This window comes from Oryzias latipes, chromosome 6 (genome assembly GCF_053564925.1).
Source record: "Oryzias latipes strain Hd-rR chromosome 6, Olatipes_Hd-rR_3.1".
Taxonomy (NCBI): Eukaryota; Metazoa; Chordata; class Actinopteri; order Beloniformes; family Adrianichthyidae; genus Oryzias; species Oryzias latipes.
Window position 1 is genome coordinate 9532848 of NC_136242.1, and position 19017 is coordinate 9551864.

At 41.0% G+C, this 19017-nt stretch overlaps 1 protein-coding gene across 4 annotated transcripts in view; it reads right to left on the reverse strand.

Moving 5' to 3' along the window:
* The window catches only part of sox6a (SRY-box containing gene 6a), a 129403-nt gene extending 110592 nt beyond the window's left edge, over positions 1-18811 (reverse strand). For 2 of the 4 annotated variants that reach the window (XM_023955378.2, XM_023955376.2), the window contains exons 1-2: positions 18444-18788; positions 3209-3273 (exon numbers count right to left, since the gene is read on the reverse strand). The gene's annotated coding sequence lies outside the window, so the exon portion shown is untranslated. Of the gene's footprint in view, positions 1-3208; positions 3274-18443 lie in introns of all 4 variants that reach the window. The other 2 variants (XM_078948179.1, XM_023955377.2) reach the window with 1 other exon arrangement.
* Positions 18812-19017: the final 206 nt, after the last annotated feature.

The window sequence follows — 19017 nt, forward strand, 5'->3', positions numbered from 1 at the left end:
GAAGTCAACTGGCTCAAGTTCTCACCAATCTTGATATGATATTATACACAACAGCACAATTCATTGAACAAATTGTAACTTAAGAAATTAGACATTGGTGATAGGTCTTGGGCTGCACAGTGGTTAGTGCTCATACCTAACAGCAAAAAGGCCTTGGCTCTGGCTTCCACCACAATCCAAAAACATGCTTCATAGGCTGCATTTTCACTAACCCTTGTGCTATCCTAGGCACTTTAACATTGGGAGTTGGGTCATCTAGACCCACTAGACAGTGCGCTGAACCTTTTTTCTTCAATGATTTGTGATCTTCACTGGTGTCCATGGATTACATGAAATCTTTCCACCTTTATCCACCTTTGTCATGATATGAATAACACGTCAATGTAAGGGTGGGGTCATCTAAGATAGCACAAGGGTTAAATTGTGTAAATTGGATTTGCTGTAATAAATTCGCCTGTTGCAAACACTTTTTCCGAATGAAAAGTGTCACGTGACCAACAAATTCTGCACAGGCAGTCAGTTTGTAGATAGCGACGGCAATGCGCATCTTGGTAGGAACTGGTGGGCTTGGGCGCTACAAGAGGTCCCACAGCTCATCAAAATCCACAGCTCCTCTGTAAAATCACCAAAATGGCTTCATCCTTAGCCACTCCCACAATTAAAGAGCTCTCCGCTCCACAGCCGGAATAAGATGCCAACGTCTCCTTTGATAGATGATGATGAGCGCTGGTGCTGTGGCAGAAGTTTGAATGTATCTGCTGTAAATCAAAGTATTGATCACATCTGACACCATGTTTTTCAACGACTTGTCGTGTGAGTTGGTTTGTGTCTATTTACATAATTATGATTAAATGGAAACAGTGTAATTGCAAAATTGTGTTTTTCGACGTTTCTAGAATTTCAACAAAGTTTTGTGCATATGTTACGCAGCTACTGTTTCTTGATGATTTTAATTTGCCCCTAGGTGTGCATGTGTAGCCCTACAACAGATAGGTGACCTGTTGAAGTGTATCCAACATTCACCCAATAGTTTCTGGGTTGGCTCCAGCAACCTTGTGACACCAAAATGAATTCAGCAGGTTTTGGAGATGGATGGATGGATGGATGGATGGATGGATGGATGGATGGATGGATGGATGGATGGATGGATGGATGGATGGATGGATGGATGGATGGATGGATGGATGGATGGATGGATGGATGGATGGATGGATGGATGGATGGATACTGTTTCCAAACTGCTTTTGGTTTATAAGTCTTTAAAACTGTCCTTAAATTGCAAGATGCTCTTAGAGATATCTACACTAGTCTTGAAGCTTGAACCCGTAAGAACCCATGGTGACATCAGTGTAACAGAAAATGATCAGAAATGTGTTCAGTGGTCCACTTGGTTTGTGGTGTATTCTAAATTGTTTCATTTTTCAGGAAACATGGGTTTGGGCTCTTATGGGTTAAATCTAAAAACCATAAACGTACACTTTTTACCCCCAAAAATGTGAAGTTCTAAACTCATAACCGTTGTGCTATCCTAGGCATTTTAACATTGGGAGTTGGGTCATTTAGACCCACTAGACAGTGCTCTGAACCTTTTTTCTTCAATGATTATTGATCTTCACTGGTGTCCATGGATTACATGAAATCTTTCCACCTTTATCCACCTTTGTCATGGTAGGGAGAACACGTCAATGTAAGGGTGGGGTCATCTAGGGTAGCACAAGGGTTAAGCAGCCATTTTCAAAGAAAGGTCCATGTAAATACGCGTAAACGTGTGTTTCAGTCTTCTCTGTTTTTACAACAGAACGTGCAGCCACTAAACGCACATTGAGGGTTAAACTAGGTTTGGCCAATTTGGGACTGGATGGCGTCCCTTATGATTCACGGAAGTCCCAACCGTTTGAAAATTGATCATGGAGGAGGAGTAATAATTGTGCCTGGCCAGAATTTTATGACACCAATTCTTTCATATTTCAGAATACATCTGTGAAAGGAGAAAGGCCTTGCGAGATTTTCACTGCTTCAACATTTTCCACCAAGCCTCCTCCAACTGTAGGTGGTGGACATCCGGTAGTAAACAGTAGAAAAAGAAAAAGAAGAAAGCCCTCCCTGCTTGTCCAGTGTGAACACCGTGGGCTAAACTTGCAAATCCTAACCCTGCGCCACATGTCCAGTATGTCTGTAGCTTCATAGTTCTGCTGGCATGAGTTGCCTCAGCTGAGCTAGTTATTGTTCCTCTTTTTTTGAAAAAGACCCAATGTACCAGAACAGATTGTAAATGGGTGTATGAGTCATCTAATCTATAATTAAACTTCTGCACTCAATGCCATTATGTTCAGTTTAAAAACCACAAAAAAAAGACTATTCCAAAAACAGATTGATGTCCTTTGAAAAGTCCTGAACCACACAGTTGCTAAGATCCAGTTCAGCTGTACCCGTGGAAGAAAGGCAGAGATGTGACCCGGAGGAGAAAAAAGCTCCTGATCAATAAGTGTACTCAAGTCGATACTTAGGTCCCTGATAGTGAGCTCCCACACTACACAACAGGACACAGCTTATAAGTCACAGCAAAACACTGTCCACTTGTTGGAGAATCAAACGGGCCGCTTGTTGACCTCTCAGTGACACGGCTCAAGGGCCACCAGAGAGTGACTTAATAAGTATACTTAAACAGGAGGATTAGCCAGATGGTCAGATAGCGCTTTTCTCCATCTGTACATTTCTGGTTTCGCCGCCACGCATGAAGAAACAAAAAAGAAGAGCGGAAGAAGCGCAGCTTCACTTACACCATCGTTACCTGCAGCACTATTTGACTCCAGATACAATCTTTATTGCTCACAGGGAGAAAGTCCATTAGAAGGCATACTGTAGGACCCGCTGCTGAAAGGTTTCTGGAGTGACGCCTGTGAGAGTCTTTGAAAGACCCCTTTCTTTTATAAAGTGAAAGCACCTATTGAGGGTGCACGGAGCAGAACACTAGCTGGAGTGGAGGTCTGCATTTACTGCGCCACCAATCAAAGGCATCAGAGTCAGATCCAGTTTTCGTTTACTCATTTAACACAACACTAATGCAGTCCAAATAGCAGCAGGAGGGTTTGTTTGTTTTTTTGCCGAAACAATTTGTTGCTAATGTATGACCTGCTTTAAGAGTGTAAATTCCCCCAAAAAAGTGAAAGCATTTTGATGTTAGAATCCGAGAATGTGCAAAACTCACAGAAATAGGAGACTTCAGCTCCGACACCCTCTTCTCACTTGTGAAAATCTTTACAATTCATGAACCTAAAAGAGAATAGAAGACGTTTTAATCATTTTATTGAGGCAACATGAAAACAAAAAAGATCACCAGATTCTAGGATTTGTGCAACAGTTTTAATGCTAATGAATCATATAAGCATCTGAAAGGACACTACTCAGACTCGTTTTTTTTTTTGACAAAGTCTGGAAATTTAAAAAAAGTCAGGGGTGTGAGCTTGCTCAGCCCACCTGAGTGCTCTCTGTCATTCCTTTTTAAGATAGAACAGAGGTCCTGTGTGAAGTCCACAGCAGAGCAAACAGAGGATCAGTGTTTTTCTCCAACACCACGTTCACTGCACAAACGTCACATAGTCCCGCGCCACGCAAAGCTCAACAAACAGCAAACAGCAAGAGCTTTAAAGGTAAAAATCAGAATATGCGCTAATGCAGTCAGCGTGTCGGATGATATCCTTCACAATTGAACTCAGGTTGAAATATTTCCCGTTAAATAAACACCTCTCCATTCTTTAGCAACACAGTTTGAACAGAACGGTCTGACTCCAGGAGTTAACCTGCGGGTCAGCTTTAATAAAGCATCACATGACAAACAGACACTTTTTTTTAAAACTGGAGGGAGGGTTGCAGAATACAAAAAAACATCAAAGGGGTCAAAGTGCCGACTGAGTGCTTTGAAGGGCCCTCGATCAGGACTGCCCCACTCTGATCAACAGAAAGGACAGGAGATGAGAGTGAGAGGTCGCTAATTCTATAAAGGCAGAGCTGGACAGGACAAACTGAAAGAACCCTTCCCACCCAGGCTAAAGCAGCCATCATAACCTGCTGTCAGGCCCCGTAACGTCTGAGTTCCACAAAAAAGGCAACATAAACACCCCTTTGGTTCTGCAATTTGAGGCTAATTGAGAACAATGAAGAAAAAAGCTAACTCTGATCTTTTAATATTTTATTCATGCCTCTAATCAGGCAAATGATTTTTTTTTCTTTCTTGGATGTATTAAGGGTAGATCTGACCCAAACAACTCAAAAGCCCTTACAGGAAAAAGTTCAGATAATAAGGACAAATATTAATTTAGAAAAAAAAAGGCCTACTTTGGTGAAAAATCTTTACAAGCATTACCAATAGATGAAGCCACATCTCTGTTTGATAAATAAAACGAAATAAGTCAAACGGCCTCCTTTTGCAATTGAGTGACTTCGACATAGATTCCCCTGAGATCTGTTCACACTCCGCAGCCCTCGCTGACCCGTCTGAACACGTCTGCAGAACCAGTTATTCTGTTTCTTCCCTTAACAGCCCCCCCTCCCCCCCTCCATTCCTCCGATCCTCGCACGCTGCCGCTCATCTGCAGATGGGAGGTCCAACACCTGGAGGATGCCAGATACAGAGAAACGACTATCCAGAATTTAAAGACGTGAAAAAATGTTGGAGTTGGGATAATAGAGCCGCTAAAGCAGCAGCCCGAAAGCTCAGAGGAAAAAAATTTTTTTATTAAAAACAACAAAACAAACAAAAAAAAAAAAACAGCTTGTGTCATGGTGCAACTGGGCCAACTGTGCTGTCTGGATTACAATCAGTTTGAGTATAAAACCAGAGATTTCCTGAGAAAAGCTGGACTGTGACTCAACAATAAAAAGCAGAGACGCAGGCGACCCGGAGACCGACTCTATTATGTTCACAGCAAGGCCTCCACCTGCACAGTGAATGCCACATTCACACAACAAAATATGCACGGCCCCAAATGTCATCTGTTGCAGCTGTCAGTGCCACTTGTGCCGACACGGACACACTGGGGGGCAGAACAATGAGACTCTATGAGGCAAAGGCTTGCCAAATAAGCGCAGCGCGGCATGGGGCTGTGAGCTGCCACTTCCACGTCTGAAACATAACAAGCAAAGAGCAGCTCCGTCTAATCATATGACCAATTAAACTAAAATGAAGTTCGCTTGACCCATAAATGACGAGCTTGCAACAGGGGCCTGCTGATCATAGACCAGATCTATGATCATGTCTCTGTTGGGGTTGGGGGGGCTGCAACTGATCAGCCTATCTATCTGTTACAAGCTCCTAAGTAAGACATGTGAGCATCAGGGCCACCATGAAAAGAAAAAGAAATACATATCCAGGAATAAAGCTGTAAAAGTATGAGAGAAAAGTTGAAAAATTACAAGAATAAAGTCATAAAATTGGGAGAAAAAAGTCGTAATTTTACGAGACTAAAGTCGTAAAACTATGAGAAAAAAATCGTAACTACACATGGAAAAAGCCACGCTTTTGCAAAAATAGAGTTGGTTGTAAAAGCCTCCACGTTATGTTCGACTAAATCCATCAATTCACCCCGTTACGGCGATGCCGTAAGGCTTTAGTTTATCAAAGGAATCCACGTCCCATAATGCATTTGGACCTCTGCAACTATACTGCCAACGACGTAAACCGTTCGCCCACCGGAAATCCACTCCTTGTGGGTAAAGAATCTTCCTCTAAATTGGTCCAGTTTCTGAAAATTCTTTTTAATGTCCTCATACGTATTATAGAATGATGTTGACTCACTGACAGACTGAGTACTTCCTTATTTATGAAGCCAATGTTGAAGTAACAGCTTACAATGCACTAGACGTTGTTGTTTACATTTTTCTTGGTTAACAACCTCATAAATTTATGACATTAATCTCATAAAATGTCAACTCATAACTTGATTATCATATAGTATTGACTTTTTTTATCGTAAAGTTTTACTTTTTTTCCAACAAGGTTGCGTCTTTATTCTCAAAAACAGGGAAGGAGCTACGAGGGTAAAGGGGGGGGGGCGCCCCCACAGCAAAAGCTTTGCCCAACACTCGCCCCTCAATTTTTGAGTCAAAATTAGAATCATTATTGACAACAATTGAGAAATCCTCATCAATATGGAGATGCATTGCAAAAATAACAAGGGTGATTTTATTTTTTTATTGGTGGCCTTCTTACTTTGTTGTACCTAAGTTGCTGCATTTCACACACTGAAATGTTAGCGTATTGCCGGATTTGGGAGGTTTTGACAGCATCTTCCAACTTTATCCCAGATCTATCTGGCGATCCATGTTTGCTCCAGTACGGAGAAAATTCCAGCTGTGTTGCTTTTTTTAAGTATCATGTTAACAGGTTAGTTAACTTTCACAACATGCAGTTGAAACACTTCAAATGATTCTTATTTTTTGTTGCTCTGATCCAATAAATCAGACACATCCTGTCAGTTGAGCCAGTCCTGGTCCTTTGTCAGTCCGCGGCAGCAGTTGTCCGAATGCAGGAAGAAATCTTGTTTGGGTGCAAAATTTGGCCCGAGAGTTTAAGGTTTGCAAGTGGCAGCCACTAAACCACTGGAACGATTATGTTTCCTGATGATATCACTAGAAAAAGACATACTTCAAGATAAGCATGTGGGTGGGCAAACCAGCATAGAATGCTTTTAAAAAGTGGAACAAGGGAAGTGGTTGTTAGCAAGAATGAAATGCCTTTGTGCTCCTTTCACAAAGCACCTAAGTGAATATTACAGCAGTTTAAGTGACAACAGGTATTCTTTCTGAGGTCACCGTGAACATGAAATATGGCTGAAGTTAAGGGTGGGAGGGAGAGAGAGGGACGGCAGGGGCAAGCACTGGCACATACATCCGAATCTCACCCCTCCGCTCGCTACCCTTAAGAGATTACATTGTGGTGCTCGCCATTGTCCGACTCCTTCAAGACAAAGCCTGTTCCGCTGGGCAAACAGCGCGCCTTGGAAAGATTGTAAAAACAAGAGGTGAATGTCAAAGGCAAAAGTGAATAAGATCTCTGTGCCTTCTTTTGTCGAGCCGGTGAGGTATGCACAAACACATCCCTGCGTGACAGAGAAGAAAGGAAGGCCTTGTGAGGTTGGGAGCCGGAAAAAGTTGGAGCGTCTTTGCATGAAAAGGCCAATACCGTGAGAAGTCTCCTGCCTTAGTCGTGGGTCTATAGAAAATCCCCCTCACAAGTTTTTGGATGAAACACTGGCAGGAACACACAGAGGGCATCTCAACACACGGTGATAGAAGAAGGATGTGTGGAAGTCCACCACAGAGCAGTCCTTAAGTCCCACTCGAGCATCTTTTCATCTGTTATAAAAGCCTTACCAGTGGTCTCCTATGAGTATGCCATTTTTAGCCAAAATCTAAAACCCTTTGCAATTTTTAGGACATAGTTTCTGAAGAGCGGTAATTCCATTCCATTTTAATTATTCAGCCCAATGTTACAACAATAGTCGACCCTCAAAGAGAGTTCATTAGCAAATCACCTCTGAGTTGTGGGCCGGACCGTTGGCAAGTGGTAAGTCTGCCCTCATTTCCCAACATTCCTTAATTTACACACTCTCCCACTAATTTACAGCCCCCCACACCCCCACTTAACATTACCAGTGCAACAGAAATGGTGATCAATATTGGAGCTATTTTGATCCAGACTCCAGCTCGATGAGAAAAACAAAGACGCACATGGATCTATTTGTCTGCAAGTGAATGAATCAGAATGGAGCAGAGCAGGGAGCTTGAGGCTTCCCCATTGTTGCATCAATGCACCGGTTACCAGCTTTTTCCAGTGGCATTTTTTCATCTGCTTCTGATTCACAACAATTTGAATAAAGAAATACTCAAAAATATAATTTTAAGTTTAATTTAGAACATTTTAAAACACCAAAAACACCATTTTCATCAGAGTGGGTCTTTAAAATCCACTTTTCCTGAAAAACTGAATCCTGCAACAACTTGACCGGGAAAAAGGAACATCTTCACAGACAAAAGAAGAAAACAACACAAATTCATCTATTAACACTAAAGTCAAATTAGACCATCCAACCTCAAGTCCTCTGTTCCTCTCTAACGTCAACCTTTAGGCAGCAACATGACCAAAACAAGGCTTAAGCTGTCAGGGCAATTAATGGGGGCGACCTCGGCTCCCTCTAATTTACAAGGCCAGCGCCAGTCTGTAATTAATTGCTGCGTGCATAAATGTAAATGAGTCCATTGGGGGAGTAGATGGAGGGAAAAAAACGGCTGTCAGGCCAATATTCCAGCAGGGGAGCAATCTGCGAGAGAGGGAAATGATTTAGGGGGCAGCGCACAAATCTGCCGCTCTGTGAAGGACCGGGAGGCTGAATGTGAGAGGAGACTTGTTGAGATTGAGAGGGAGGTCGTCAGGAATGATTAAAAGAGAAAAAAAAAAACAATTGGAAAAGGAACTGGGGTGGCTATAAATATCAGCTACTTTTTTCTATACCCCAACCACCCACCAACCCATATGTGGGCAATTTGTATTCATAAGAAATCCAGCAGATACAGTTTATCTCATCCGCCACATCCAGACCTCCCGTATCACTTTGCTCTAAGATCTTGTGTTATGGCAACATGATTTATAGTGAATATTCTGTTTTGTAGAGTTCCTAAACCCATTTTTCCCTTTTGCTTTAGATCGTCATGTTCAGTTAACTATCAAAATCAAAACTACAGCTGGAGCCGCAGTTAATTTGGGAAAACTGTTTTTTTCTTTGATTCAAAATGAACTTTTATGGTGCAATGTTATTTTTACTAGAACTAACCAGAACTGCTCCTCTCATCACTGTTATCATCACACATTATCCAGTCTTTTCACTGCGTAAGAAACAAACTGCACAAAAATCAGTGGCTGCTAGAATAGCAGCTGTCATTTCGAAATCTATTGTACAAAATGCCACCTCTCAGCTGTTTGTTTTTTTGAGCAGAAACTATTGTTCATTCACGTCTACAAGAAAGTGAGAAGAAAAATGCAAGTGATGTTTGAGTCGCAGCAATGGCACTTACAGACTGCTACAACAAACACCCACAATGTGTCATAAGCCGCTTTCCACTTCAGTATTTTACGAAGCTAAAAAGATTTTTCCTATAGCAAGCCTCCAGCAACAACAATTGACATCACAGGCCTGCCTGTATGCGTATGGTTCCCATCTCTAACAGGAAGACACAATGTAGGCTGCCTGAGAATGAGACTGAACAGCCTGCTGAGGCGGCAGTTTTCCCTCCCGCAGCAGTAAGAAATATCAGCTTGAAGGACCGTGGCAAAAAAGCCATTTTATCCAGTCGTGCTCCCCTTGTGGACTGAGACAAATCGCTAGCTCTGACCATAGACGACTCACCTGATTGTTTCTAATGTTCAGTCACCTCCCACTAAACAGTGAATCAGTATCACGGATGAATGAACAGTGACTTGATATATGAAGAGCTCATATCTCTTCTGCTGCTTCTTCTAGTTAGGGATGAAAAGATAACGATACATATCGAAAAATCAATCCAACAACAGCAGTTTCAGTTTAAAGTCACAGACATGAACAATAAAATACAAATTGATCAGGAAGTGAATAATCGGTTTCTGTCCAGCTTTGTCAGTTTCTCTTCCTTTTGTGTCTCTACTGTTTTATGTACATGTGATGCAAACAAACAGAGGTCTAATCACAAGCTTGCTTCTACAAAGTCGGGTAATTTGCAATTGGTTGAAGGTGAATTACAATGAATGATGTGTGCTGTACCTTTTATCTTGGAGGCATTTTTGTTAAAAGGCAATTTTGCCAAATTGATAATAAAAATCTAAATTGAATCCATTTAGGTTAAAGAGTTATAGGGAGGTCTGGACATAACATTCATAAAGTATACATTTATGATTCCCTAAAATTAATAATTTGTGGCCATGAATTAGTATTTTGTGTGTACAGATTAGTATTTTAGCATAATTAGATTCATACTACTAATTTGTGAGCACAATTTACTGTATTGTAAAATACAAAATACTAATTTGGGCACAAGGAAATGATCATTCTTGCACCAAAAAATTTGCACAAAAATACTGAATTGTGGCCACAAATTTTTAATTTGAGAGAACTTTTTGTTTTTTTAATGTCATGTCTAGAGCTCCACAGAATTTGACTGCTGTATCACCACAAAGTTAGTTGAATTGTTGACCTTCTATCAAGATGCACATCGAATCATGAGAGAGGAAAGGATACACAACCCTTCCTGCATGACGGTGGCAATCTTTTCCAGATGATGTCACACCACTGCCTGAACATCATGAATGGGTTGGACAGCAGGGCACAACTACACAAAATTGGACAACAGCATATCCAGCATGCCACATCCCAAAAAAGTGAGAGCCAAGATGAATCAGGACGGCTTCACGACAACGTGCTGCTTTCAGAGCTACTAAGTAACATCATTCACCTCCAAACCACGCCGTTCATATCCAGCCCCATCCATCCCACTGCTCTTTTTGTCTGATCCATCCCGTGAAAAATCCAAACTCTTCCCATCATTTCACGATGACACCGGTTCGATTAAAGACTCCTTTACTGTCTTGAAACCATGGAAACGCCCTGCAAAGACAAACCACTTGGACATTGGCATTGTCTCCATAGGACCATGTTAACCTAGTCATTTGGGTTTTACCACAAGATCCTTTTTAGAGGGATCCCCAACGCTGCCCCCACGGCCTTTAACTCCAAACCACCATGAGTGGTGAGGTGACAGTTCACCAGCAGTCTTTTAGACGAACATGATGTCTCACAGGGAGGAGGAGCAGTGAAGAAACATGGAAGGTGGGAGCTGAAAAATGATTTTTAAGAGGAAAAATGTCAACCTAACATTACCGCAATAATTATTGTGTTCATTTTCAAATGCAAAAAAAAAGAAACAGGAAATAAATCTAAATGTATAGGAACTGCTGAATTCACTATAATCAGAAATAGTCAAAAAAGAAAAAAATCTAAAATATCTCCACTCATATTTTTAAGAGACAAGCAATATTCCAATGAAGTAAAAATTAAAAACGTTTGATCACATGAAATGATAAAATGATGTACAAAATTCTACAGGGACGTTTTCACTCAAATGTTCCTCTGCTGAAAAATGACGGGAGGTCTGGAAAGTGTATGTGAACAACCTTGACAGGGTCACCATGGTTACAACAAGCTTTGGAAAAATTAAGAACTTTTTTTGTGGGGTTTAACAGAAGTACAATTGTGAGCAGCACGATTATGTTTTCACCACTCATTTGTACCAATATTAAACAAGGTTTATGGAAAATTGGAACCAGTGAATGAAACTTGTGAATGGTGACAAATCGTAGACACAACAAAGTGTTTATGTCTAAAGCAAAGTCTCCAGAGGCCTTTTGATTCATAAAGACTGAGGCAGCAACAGCTCAATTTAACCATGACAAGCAAAAAACAGAAAAGAAAAAAAAATGCTGCTTTGTGTGATAATATATTTACTTGGAACTTATGGTTCACTTGGCGGCAAACAAATAAAAACAAAATAAAACTAAAGGAAAAATGTAAAAAATAAAAATCGTAAATAGAGGCTTTTTATGTGTTAGTGATGCACATTTCAAATACAAGCAAAGACAAAATAACATCTTAATGAGTCTAGGAGTTTCATAGGAAGTTGTGGGTTATCTGGCAGGATGGAACCTGCCTTTTAAACCAGCACAGTTCTGGTTACAGCATCATAACCAAGTCACTGTGTCTGCGTGTGTTTGGGCTCCAGAGTCTAACCTGCAGTGGCCCTGAAGTGCAAATCAACAAATTATTCAATGCAAAAAAACACATTTAAGACCGCTTTGTTTCATTTTTTATTTTCTGGAAATTACTTTTGTTTTCAAAATTGTTTCTTTTTTACAGAAAAAAAACTATTATGGTGGCCCTGAAGTATCACTTCATGCCAAATAACTTTCGGTTATGATGGACAAACATCATCATCCAATCAGTAATGTCTCATAGTACTGACCTTTTCTGGTTTCCATAAAAAAGAAAAAGAAACATTTCTGAAAACAAATGTAATTTTCAGAAATCAAAATGCACTTTTAAAATACATGAAACATATGGTTGTGATCTTCTATTTGTTTTTTCGCATTAAGTTGCATTTGTGCGCATGAAGTGATACTTCAGGGCCACCGTACTAACTCAATCTCAGAATCTTAAAAATGACCAACATTACTGTTAAAAAAAGGGAACTTTTCCTATTTTCCTTGTTCTTAGATGGATTTAGAGAGTCCACCTCAACAGATTATCACTAGCACTGATCTGTTTGGTAGACCTAGCATTGCCTTTTTCTTCATGTGACCCTTGTGCTATCCTAGGCACTTTCCCATTGGGAGTTGGGTCATCTAGACCCACTAGACAGTGCTCTGAACCTTTTATCTTCAATGATTTGTGATCTTCACTGGTGTCCATGGATTACATGAAATCTTTCCACCTTTATCCACCTTTGTCATGGTAGGGAGAACACATCAATGTAAGGGTGGGGTCATCTAAGATAGCACAAGGGATATGAGACTGAACTCATCTATGGCTTCATTTCTTGTGATATTTTCATTCAACCTTCTGCCTCTAAAAATAAAAACTGCTTTTGCAACAGAGCATTCCATAAAAGATGATGAAATGTTAAAATGTTGGCCAAGACTTAAGATGGTCTGCAACAACTTTCTAATCCTGATCCTTTTTTTCAAATGCATATTTATTTTGAAAAAATCACTAAAAATGAAATGATTTTTTTTGTTAATTTTTTAGTAGGTTATCTTTATTTCTCTCTTTTTCGGATTTAATGTGTGAGCTTTAGGATTAAAGTTTTGCTTCAGTACGAGATGCTTGTGTGGCTTCACTGTCGGCGCAGAAAGCATCTCTGCTTTCGACAGCTCACACAGAATGATCTCAGAAAGCGTTGGACGCTTTTCCTCCTCGTAAACACTTCAGCGCATTTTCCTTCTCTTTTTCATCCTTGGAGGGGCAAACATTTCTACCAGCTCCCACTCAAACCGTAAGGGATAAAGAATTGACATGAAAAACCCACAAATGAAGCTGATAACCATCATGATCAGTCTCAGGAGTCAGTGGTTCAACTTGGACAGCAGACTTTGATCAAAGGACAGTGCAAATCTTTTTCTACCGTTTGTTTTGCCCATCAGGGAGTGCCTCGGGGGTGAGGTTTATGTGCCTTGATTATTCAGAGACACAAACACAAAAAGACGATAAATATGACTTCAAACACTTCAATTCAATCGCCAAAACTCTCTGTGAATTATATCTTCTGCTTTTTTCCTATTTCTATTTCTGAAAAGAGGGCAAATTTATTGATTTTTATAATGCCAACCATTAATATTAGTTTACTTGGGAGTGCTTCAAACTGGAGTTAGTCAGGCATGTTTCATTATTCAAGTTTCTCATCCTAAAGTAAAGTTTTTATGATATAAAACTCTAAAAATGGAAATAGTCGTAGGATTATACCGATTCATGAGTTACAAACATATTGGTTCAAAAGTATCTGTTTTCAGATTATTCACCTTTATCTTATTTTTACCAGAATAAATTTGTTGACAGCCTCAGAAATTGTTCAGGATTTCTCTAAGTTATTTATTAATACATGTAAGTATTAATAAATAAGTAAGTAACATATTTTATTTACGTCTTTTTTACTCACAAGTTGTTTGCAAATAATGTGAATACATTTTCTTTATTACAGGAAAATTAAAAATTCAAAATGAATTACACAGCAACAAATATTGTTAAAACTGGTTTAAAAAAAACATATTATTGTCAGTCATCGTCGACTAGCAGAAACACAAACACTGTGCCGTCTGATTGGCTGCAGCAAGCAGCCTAACCGCAGCACTTTAATCCTGTAATTTATGCCCATGAATTAGAGAAACAAGAGCAGACAACAATTTTCCAGAACTCCTGCTTTACCGTTTACTGGCTGCTGAAGCTTATGGGGTGAGTTTGGAGCAGCGCAGACAAAAACGAAGAGCGAGTTACATCTTTTCCAGTAAGTTTGCCCGCTCAAAGGCAAACAATAAAGTTTGGAGAAACTGGCTTTTAATAAAAAGTGGCAACAGCTAATAACTCCTTAAACACATTTTTTTATGCGTTCCAAAAGACTAATCAGATCTGCGATCATTTTAGAAAAAGGTTTACATGAGGTTCCTAGCATTTATTTAAAAGGAGGTCATTTTTGCAACCTTTTCTTTATAACCTTGAGATTTTCTGCTAAAAAAAACAAACAAAAAACGCTTTTTCTGAAAATCACTAATTCAGGTTGAGCATGCATAGATTGATGCCTGACTTTATTTCCAGCTATGAATTAAAAATATTTAATGTTTTTGCTTTCATGTTGATGCAAAATTAAGGTAATTTTAGGGCCAATATGCGACTTTGCATTAATAGGTATCAATGTATTAAATTTACTTTATTTCATTGATGTTTTTGACCAGTTTTAGAAAGCGGACACAACTCTTAATCATTTCAAGCTCTGCGTGATGTTCCTGCACTTATAACCATGTTACGAGTTTGTTTTCTTCAGCACCTTCCAGGAGTTTTAACATTTTAATGTGACTTCCATTAGCTGTGCACTTCCAAAAGTGACTTTCGGCAGCACAGAGGGATGGTTTCTCTCTGCTCCGTGCGTCAGCGGAGAGCCTGATGGTGAGCTTTTCCACTTCAGAAAAAGCGCAAACGCAGAGAGAGTGATGCTGCATGCAGGTTGCCATGCCAAGAAGTGCTTAAAACAAACAAAAAGGAAAAGGGGGAGAGAAAAAAAACATGTGATACCTGATTTTCATTCCAGATAATTGTGGCTGAAAGAAAAAAAAAACTGAATGGTTTGTTAAATATGAATTCAAGCAACGCCTCTGTGTTTTACTCTCCAGGCATTTTGCCAGCTATGTCACCGTGTGGACAGTGAAACTGTCACTAGTCAAAGGCTCCGAAGGGAAACAAATTAAAAATTTGACCCGATCTTTTTCTATGCATAGCAGAAATTCTTAAGAAAGCCATGGCTGATGGAAAGGAAGAAGAGTGCTAAGAAAAAGGATGAACTTTTTGAATCTGAACTGTGGTGAGCGGTGTTAAACAAAAACTACATGCCATATGTAAATGTGTGAATAGCTCTGTGTGTGTGTGTGTAGGTGTGTGTGTGTGTGTGCCATTAAGAGCTGGTGTGTCAAGCAAGCTCTCAGTCTGAGCTTTCAAATTAGGTGGAGGGGAGCAGGTGAGGCCTTTTTTCTCCACTCAGGGAAAAAATTACAAAGCTGTTTCCAAGGCTGTGTGGTGTGCAGGAGAACAGAGGAGGGATCCGCAGAGAACGACACAAACCGAGGCACAAACGCTTCTGACAAGGACGTAATAAAAATGCTTTTACATTGTGCTCATCTAACTGTGGACAAGGACACGCAAGCACGCATGGCCCGAGTGCATGCTTGTACATGTGTGCATGCAAAAGCACAATAAAACCTGACTGAATGTGCACGGGAACGATTAGTCACACATTTGTCAGATTCCTTTTGTCAACACTTACAAAAACACAAAAGACTCAAAAAGTCCACAAATGCACTCTCAGTGCTAAACAAACACACCTAAGCTGGAATTGTGGTTGAGAAACGTATATGGGCATCTGCCAGCATCCTTCAAGCGCTCATTCTCCGGGGCCCCAACCTTTCTTTTTCTGCAACAACACTGCAATTTGGGTGTGCCGTTAGGCCAGAGATAAGTATAGGCTGACTAATGTGCACTTAGGATCCAGGGAGAAATACTTAGGACTTAATGTTTAATTTGTGTTTGTACAACACATGTCCAATTTGGGCGCTGGTGTCTTTTTCAAAGAGCCCGACAACAAATAATTAAGACTCTCTGGAGCGGCCACAAGCTTAAATTGGCAGATCGGGGGTTTAGCGATGAAGGTGAATGACATCCTCGCAAAAACAACATCTGGGAACATTTAAATAAAACACAGTGGTTACATGGAGGATAGATGTCAAAGCCCAACATGCAGATAAATGCAAGAGCAGTTACACCATAAAATAGATAATTAAATCAGGTCTTTCCTGTCTATTTGAATACATTTCTGATTAACAACAAATTCCAGGGAAGGCCTGCTTACTTTTCCTCTAATTGCTTTGTCTGTTTGCTGTCAGATGCCATCATTTTTCCCAAAAACAAAGAGTCCCACTGCTCGGAAGAGAGACCCTGCAGAGTTTTTGAAAGCTGGTGTAACAGCACAGAAGTGTGCTCAGTCTCATTTAGCATTAACAGCACAGACACCAAAAAAAGGGGGGGATTTGGTCAAAAACAAGGGCTTCCTAAAGGTTTTTGACAACACCTGCACTTGTGTTTCAGGGGCCTGAAATGATTCACTGAAGTCAAGAAATGGAAACTCAAAAGGGCCCAAAGTGAAGCATCATTTTATTGGAAATGTGTTTCTTTCCATTCGATGACCAAATAATAATTGTATAATGAAATGTGAGTCTAGATGTTCTGGGGTTTTGATAATAGTTACTGCAGGCAGCTGACAAGAGTTTGGGGGGAGGGGGACCACACAGTGGGTCCCCTGTATTCAGGCTCCTGTTGTTGTTGCTGAAGTGTGCATGTGTGTGTGTGTGTATCTATGTTTGTGTGTGTGCAGGGGTGCAGGTCTCCCCCAGACAGCAAAGCGAGCTGCATCCAGCAGGAACAATGTGCTGAATTGGCAGCCTATATATAAGCCTGCCATTTGGACACTAATGCCACTTTACCTTATGAGGGAACGTCAACCCGCAGCACCTGCTCAAAACAAAATGCCATAAGAGATCAGCTTCAGCGGCCCCCAATCCCCCTTCCCCACACCTCCCTATGCTCAGATTGTTTTTCAAACAGACATTCTCACTTCCAAGAGAGGGGAATGGGGGGGGGGGTTATAAATTGTTATGCCAGAGTCCAAACAATTAAACAAGTTGTTGGAAATTGTCAGAGAGCGCAGGCTGGTCTGGGCAGGCCCGACCTGTCAGCTGGAGGCTCCAGTGAGGAGCTCTGATGTGCAAACAGTAAAACAACAAAAATGACTGTGGAAAATGGTTTTCGACAAATGTTCTTTTCCGTTATTAAAAATAAAAATCACAGAAGCAATTCGTCTTTGGTGGTTTTTAAAGTCCATTTTGGTCACGCATGTGTGATCTGTCTCTTTATGCTCTGTTACTCTGAAAGCATCTTATCTGCGGGTGGGCAGAGGCTTATCTGGAAGGTGTAGTGTGGCTCTAAACGCGGGGAACACCCTAATGGCTTTATCGCTGTCTTCCAAGCCGCTGCTGTGCGCCTTGTCCTCTTGTACCCCCTGTGCCATCCTCGCTGTGAACTCGGGGCTCAGTTGATTGTCCGGCCTGAATCACCAAGCTGCTCCTGCAGCGCACATTGCCTCAAGTTCAAGCGCAAACGCTGACTGTCCCGGGCTGCACAACAAGGGGAAATTGTTAAAACGCATTTGAAACACGTTGTCCCATGTGGTAAAAATCCCAATCGAGGAAGGTTTTTGAATATTTTCTTCTATTTTCTCTGCTCTGTCTCCATGTATGAACGCGTTCGCGTTTGGGATCATTCGGGTTGGTTGAACGCACGGCGCACTCGTATATGGCGGGTCATCCCAGTGACCTCCACATAAGAAAGTTTACTCTGGCCTGGAAGACGCAAGTGTTCTCTTTCTTCTGCAGCCTAATTTGAGTGTGTGCGCCTCGGAGTGATCCTTGCAGCCCGAGCCTCCACAGATCTGCGCAAACACCTGGAAGAAGGGTGCAGAGGAAAATGAAATAACGCGCTTTTTTATTTTAATTGGACATATTAAGTGTTGGGCTCTAGTTTAGACCACAAAATGATGGGTGTATTGGCTGGCACGTGTTGGTGTTAAGTGCCAGATTTATTGTTGGGCCTGTAAAAAGTAAATCAAGTTTGAAATAATGCAAATGAGAGCTTTGTATTTAAAAAGAGTTTTCACAAAATCTATAGTACCTTTTTATACAAAAGAACGAATTAAAAGAATTGGGTGAAAAACTATAAGGGACGTTTGCTTTTTCAAGTTCTTTTAAGTTTATAATGAAATTTGGCGACTTATTTAAAGTTTAAATCTTATTTTTAAAACAGCTGTCAAACTTTTTTGAGTGGGATTTTTTTTTCTTTTAAAGGAGAAAACTTTTTTTAAAGTTTATCCAAACTGATCCCTGTCCCAAGTGCAGCTTAGAGTCTGACGGTGACCGGCTGGTGCATGGCTGTCAGGGCGGTTTTGTTGTGGAGCGCTCACAGGTGGGGTGGGCAGCCACTTTGAAACAAGCGGAGGACGCGCACGCAGGCGGTGGCCCCTGAGCTGCTGCTGCAGCTGCACAGTGCTCCTCTTACCTGCTTTCACTTCTTCAGTGTTCACCGCGCACTTCTTGTAAAGTTGGAGAGTGTTAACGGGCGGACGACAGCGCGCACAGTAGTCAGTTCAAACAGCCGTCAAATCCCGTGCGTAAAGTCACCATCGCTGGAGCGTGTCGTGGACTTTGGTAACTCCTCCGTTTGCGCTCCACCAAGGATCTGAGAGGGAGGGAAAACCCAAACACCTCGGCGTCGTTTTCAACAGCTGTTCTGCGCCCGAGAACTTTTCAATTTGGAGATAGTAGAAAAAGTCTTTTTGGGTTATTCCCCGTCCAGCACTGTGTTGAGGCTTCGTCAGAGTGCAGGGCACTGCCGGGCAAAGACGCAGAAACAGGATAACCCCTCCTCTCCCTCCCTCCCTCTTTCACACTCCCTCTCTCGCTTGGCTTTTTATCTTTCTGTCTGTCTGTGTCACTTTCTTTCAAAGAATGTCTAATAGTAAAAAAAAAAAAAAAATTAAAAAAAACGGATTAAGCTTTAGTCTGATTTCAGAGGCTTTCTTTCAACTTTTCCTCGAGTTCGCTCACGTGCGTGCTGCGCGCACAGAGACCGG